The sequence below is a fragment of the Lampetra planeri genome, chromosome 68 (assembly GCF_965212315.1).
Source record: "Lampetra planeri chromosome 68, kcLamPlan1.2.h2, whole genome shotgun sequence".
Classification (NCBI taxonomy): domain Eukaryota; kingdom Metazoa; phylum Chordata; class Hyperoartia; order Petromyzontiformes; family Petromyzontidae; genus Lampetra; species Lampetra planeri.
In genome coordinates this window covers 1331516-1336794 of record NC_136173.1, presented here as the reverse complement: position 1 = coordinate 1336794, position 5279 = coordinate 1331516, and the positions used below count along the sequence as shown (strand labels likewise).

General features: G+C 46.6%; 1 long non-coding RNA gene across 1 annotated transcript; it reads right to left on the bottom strand.

Moving 5' to 3' along the window:
- Window positions 1–376: 376 nt before the first annotated feature.
- LOC144737363 (uncharacterized) lies at window positions 377–4884 on the bottom strand. The gene is made up of 2 exons (XR_013588962.1): window positions 4055–4884; window positions 377–3648 (listed from the first exon to the last, which is right to left on the bottom strand). It is a non-coding gene; the product is annotated as an uncharacterized LOC144737363 (long non-coding RNA).
- Between the last annotated feature and the right edge of the window lie 395 nt (window positions 4885–5279).

Below are 5279 nucleotides of genomic sequence, written 5' to 3'. Positions count from 1 at the left end.
ACCGCTCACTTGCCGTGCAAAATATACCCAAAATACAAGCCTATTTATACTTTTTGCATTGTGTACAGTCTGGAAGCTACCCACATGCCAAATTTAAAGTTTGTTACATGTTGGGAAGTATGCTAAACATTTCAAACACACATTCACAAATTTCCCTTTTCTACATATAGATGATCCACCAACCCTCACCTTCAGAAGAGCTGAACAACAGGTGCGAGTCACAGCACAGTGCTTGTGCCAGGCAAGGTGCACAGTGAGGGCCACGTGAAGTGGCGAAGGCTCGAGGGCAGGGCACGGGACAGACCCCAGGTGCCATGCGGTTGACCGAGACGACTGGCAGATGTGTAGTGAGTTCAATGAGACGTAGACGACGTAGTTGGAGGCACACTTATTTATTATACATTACACTCAACACAGGCCAATGTATACAACACTTGAAGGGGTAACAGCCCCTTCACCCGTCTAACAGGGAGACCCCACTAACACTAGCCCGGCTAGCCTGCTCCCAGGTCCTCCACTCGAGATCTAGGGGAGGCTAGCTGATCCAGCTCTGGCCAAGCTAGGATCACGGCACCCTTAGCCAACCAGACCGGCTCTTACAAGAGCATTGGCTCTGGGCTCTCAGGGCCACACCACTGGCTTGCCCTGGTCGGTCCTTAGAAGGACAGCGAGCCAGGGGAGTCCCAGGGCCTATCTAGCCGGTCTTCACTCTTCACTGGTTAAGCTGAATACTGAACCCCGAGCCCACCGGCTCACCGCCTTATATAGCAACTCCCCCCCGAGGGGTGGGGCCGTGGTGGATCACAGCGCCGTTACAGCCCCCCAGGGCTAACCGATGCGGACGTGGATGTAGGCACCCTTCCGCGTGCGGGCGTAACCACCCCTTGTGTGTTTGTTTGCCCTCCCGTAACACCCCTACAGATGCATCACCTGTGCTCCCCACTCTGCCAACTTTGACCGGTGTTCTGCTCGTTGTTAGTTTCGTTTAATTATTCCGCCTATAATGGGCAATTGTCCAGTGGCAAACAATGCACTTAACAAAATGTAATCCTGAACAAATGTAATATCAATCTTAATTTGAAGTTTTGTAAATGTAATATCATAAGGAGCGACACGCATACTGCATATTCAATAAACCGCCTCTCTGTCCTGGGCCTCCTCTAGGTCGACTCAATCTCAAATGAGTACCTGGTGTGGTGTTTAAAAACATTGCCACTGGGGAGACAAAGGCAGTCAGGCGTGGTGCTGGCCACCCCACCCCCTCGTGTACTGTGCCGGCCTACATAGGTGCTGCTCGCTAACAGCACTTACTCCAAGTCTTGTTGTGTGCTGCGCTTTGAAGAAGGACCACTTGCCAAATATGCCACCGGTATTTTGAATTGTTCAATGCGAAAAAGTGATCACAAGTCAAACTCACTCCCCGACAGACCTGGTCTTCACCTGAGGATGGGTGCTTGCGTTGTGGCCGAAACGTCGTGAGAATAATTTTATTATGTTTTATTTTTATTATTTATTTCCCTTCTACGTAACTTTACCGAAAGAACCAAGAAGATATGATTCAAAATTAACATGTATTTATACTAAAGTAATACATAAATGACAACAAAAGATTTAGAAGTGAGTAGCTTTTCGAGATTTCCGATAATACAGGGTGTTTAAAAAAGATGGACTCAATTTCAAAGCAGTATATTTCACGATGGCAACATGTTACAATTACACAAAAAGTTGCAAACGGTTGAATGAGTTATAAAGTTTTACTAACCATTTTATAAATGCTCTATGTGCCCTCCACCTGCTGTACGGACAACATCGAGACAATAGTTGAATTCGTCCCAAACGCCTCTCTTCTCACGTTTTCCTCTGAGGTGCGTGGTCACCCTGTGCTCTTCCCCTTACATAAACAGCCTGTTTCCTCAAATTGTCGGTACCAACGACGAATGCTCTTTGACATTGGCGGATCAATGCCAAAACACCGTTGAAACGCACGCTGCACCGCAATTACGGATTCAGTCTTGCTGAACTGCAGAACACAAAATGCCTTGTGTTGCGGGGTCACCATCTTGCGAATGACTGAGGCTAGGGGCTGTTTGTGCGCTGGGAGAGGCATCAAGGGGTAATTATTTGAAACTATATGCCCCGCCCTTTCAAGTGGTAGTTTCATTCATGGGCGGTTCGTGGTTGCAGAGATATCGCGATTTAAAATCGGGCCCATCTTTTGAAACACCCTGTACTGTAAATCACTTTTCACGAATCAGCCCCCAAATGTAGTCTCCCATCATGTTCTCGTTCTACTGTCCTTGGTAGCGGTGTTCAAAGTCCAGTATATCCAGGTGGAAGTGCTCACCTTGCTGCTCCGAGTACACTCCCATGTTCTCCTTAAATTTATCAAGATGAGCATCAAGGATATGGACTTTGAGGGGCATCATACAGCCCATTGTGCTGTAGTTCTTCACCAGAGTCTCAACCAGCTCCGCATAGTTTTCGACCTTGTGACTGCCCAGGAAGCCACGAACCACTGCAAAAAAACTGTTACAACACTTTCTCCTTACTAGTGAGCTTCTTGGGGAATTCATTGCACTCCAGGATCTTCTTCATCTATGGTCCGACAAAGACACCGGCTTTGACCTTTGCCTCAGACAGCTTAGGGAAGAAGTCTTGAAGGAACTTGAAGACTGCCGACTCCTTATCTACAGCTCTGACAAATTGTTTCATAACGCCCAATTTGATGTGTGAGTGGTGGCATCAGCACCTTCTGGGGGTCCACCAGTGGCTCCCACTTGACGTTGTTCCTCCCCACAAAGAACTCGGTCCGCTGTGGCCAGTCCCGCCTGTGGTAGTGCGCCTTGGTGTCCCTGCTGTCCCAAAGCCAAAGATAGCAGGGAGACTTGGTAAAACCGCCTTGGAGACCCATCAGGAATGCCACCATTTTGAAGTCACTGATGACCTCCCAGCCGTACTCATCCTACTTCAAGGCGTCCAGCAAGGTCTTGATGCTGTTGTAATCCTCTTTGAGGTGCACCGAGTGAGCCAGGGGAAGAGATGGGTACTTGTTACCATTATGGAGCAGCACGGCTTTGAGGCTCCTGGATGAGCTGTCAATGAAGAGGCACCACTCATTCTGGTTACAGGCGATTCCGATTGCCTCGAACAGATTGGTCACATTGTGGCAGCAGAGCCCATCTCGACAGGTGAAGAAGCTGCAAAAAGGTTGGTGATGCTTCCTTTAACCCAACAAGTTCCACTGCTTGAGCCTAGATGTCAAAAGCTCGGCATTGGACTTACTGAGACCAAGATCTCTGATCAAGTCGTTGAGGTCTTTTTGGTTGGGGTAGTATGGGTTTCTCTCCTCAGCTCCACCTCTTAAATTGTCATCTGGATCTACGTCTTCCTCGCTCTCTGACTTGCTGCTCTCTTCTAAAGACGGCCGCTCTCTCTCCGGAGGAGTGGGTACAGGAAGCTCATGGCAGTGTGACACCGGGGCGATGGATGAAGGAAGGTCCGGATACGTAATGGCAGGTGCATTCTTGCCAGTCCGACGTTTGGAAGGGTCCACCATGCAGAAGTAGCAGTTGCTTGAGTGGTCAGTGGGTTCCCGCCAAATTCTTGGGATAGCGAACTTCATGGCTCTCTTTTCCCCTCTGTACCATCCTACAAAAATACATGTATTTCCCCCATGACTGTGTAAGAGATTCTCGCAACATTTTTCATATATGATAAATTTTTTCAATAACATTGAAAATTGTAAAACATAAAAAAAATACAATTTAAAAAAATTGAACACATTTTATAACTTTTGATTTAAAGCTTTCGTGACTGCAGGGATTCATATTCTTGGTTCTTTCGGTAAAGTCAGGTAGAAGGGACACAATAAAAAAAAATATTGCTGTGGTTTTCACACCTGATGATGATTGCTTGTGTTACAATCGAAACGTCGTGATAATTGTATTGTTTTATATTTTTATTATTTTATTGTTTCCCTTCAACGTGACTTTACCGAAAGAACCAAGAATACATTTTATAACGTAAAATTCCGAGCAACAATTGTACATCTTACCTTCCAGAGTTTTTTTGCATTGCTCGCAGGTGAAATGAGGTGCCCAAGGTTTGTCTTGATCCCCGACAGGCATGCCGAAATATTCCTTGTAGGCCTCACACATCCTAGCAGATGCTTCCACAGAGTACTTTCTCGCTCTTGTCTTGATAAATTGGCCGCATACATAGCAAAATGCGTCTGCTGGATGCTTGCAGCCTCTTGATGCCATCTCAGAAAAATGCAGATATGTATCCACTTAGGCAGCTGGAACAAAACTGAACTGGTGGGCTTAAGGCCCCTGCATTTATACTATTTATATTACTGGAAAGTTCTAGAATATTCTAGAAGTTACTCCAAGTTTACTCAGCACAGAATCTATCTTGAATGTTCTGGAAAATAGATAAATTTCTAAATATCACTGTCCTGGTCACAAAAGCAAAGTTTGTGGGGAATAATATACATTTTCTGTACTTTCGAGGCATAAGCAATTAGGAAATAACACTACCCAGAAACAAAAAAATTGTTAGTGTTATCTGCACTGTGAATTCTAATCACGCTCCCAGCCGGGTTCAGGCGCCCCCTGCCTGGGGGAGAATTCAGACAACACCGAGGCTTGGGCCTCCACTCCTCGGTCTCCCTCGATAACGAGAGCGAGGGAAACCCGGACAGCGCCACGATCTGCGGGCTACTGTGGCGCGTGCGAAGGCGTGACAAAAAACCCTGCGGATTAGGTTACAAACAAAAATCGACGTTAAAAGGGGGCTAAGATTAGCGAAAAATTGAAAAATAACGAGCTGTAGACACACGCGCAAGAATCAGTTTCGGTGGAGGCGGATTCGCCTAACAAGGAACGAATCGATTCTCTAAGCGTTGAGGCTGGCATCGCGCATCTGCGGATCGATACCTCTCGGGAAGGTTGTGTTTGAATCAACTCGCGCGACCTCGGGTTTCCCCGCAGGGAATTGCGAAGAACGAATCGATATGGAATCGATTTCCGAGTCGTAGAGTTCATAATTTATTTAGAATCTTTGACTGGAGGAATCCGATGAGCTATGAAGCTCTTTGTCAGCAGATGTCCAGTAGCGGTGGGTCACAAAGTTAAAACCACAACCGACATATATATAAACCATTGGAGTGCAAAGTATAGGGAAGGTAAGCAATAAAAATAATGGGCCGTCCATAAATTACGTCACGCACCTGGGGGGGGGGGGGGTCAGACATTTGTGACGATGTGTGACTGTAACAA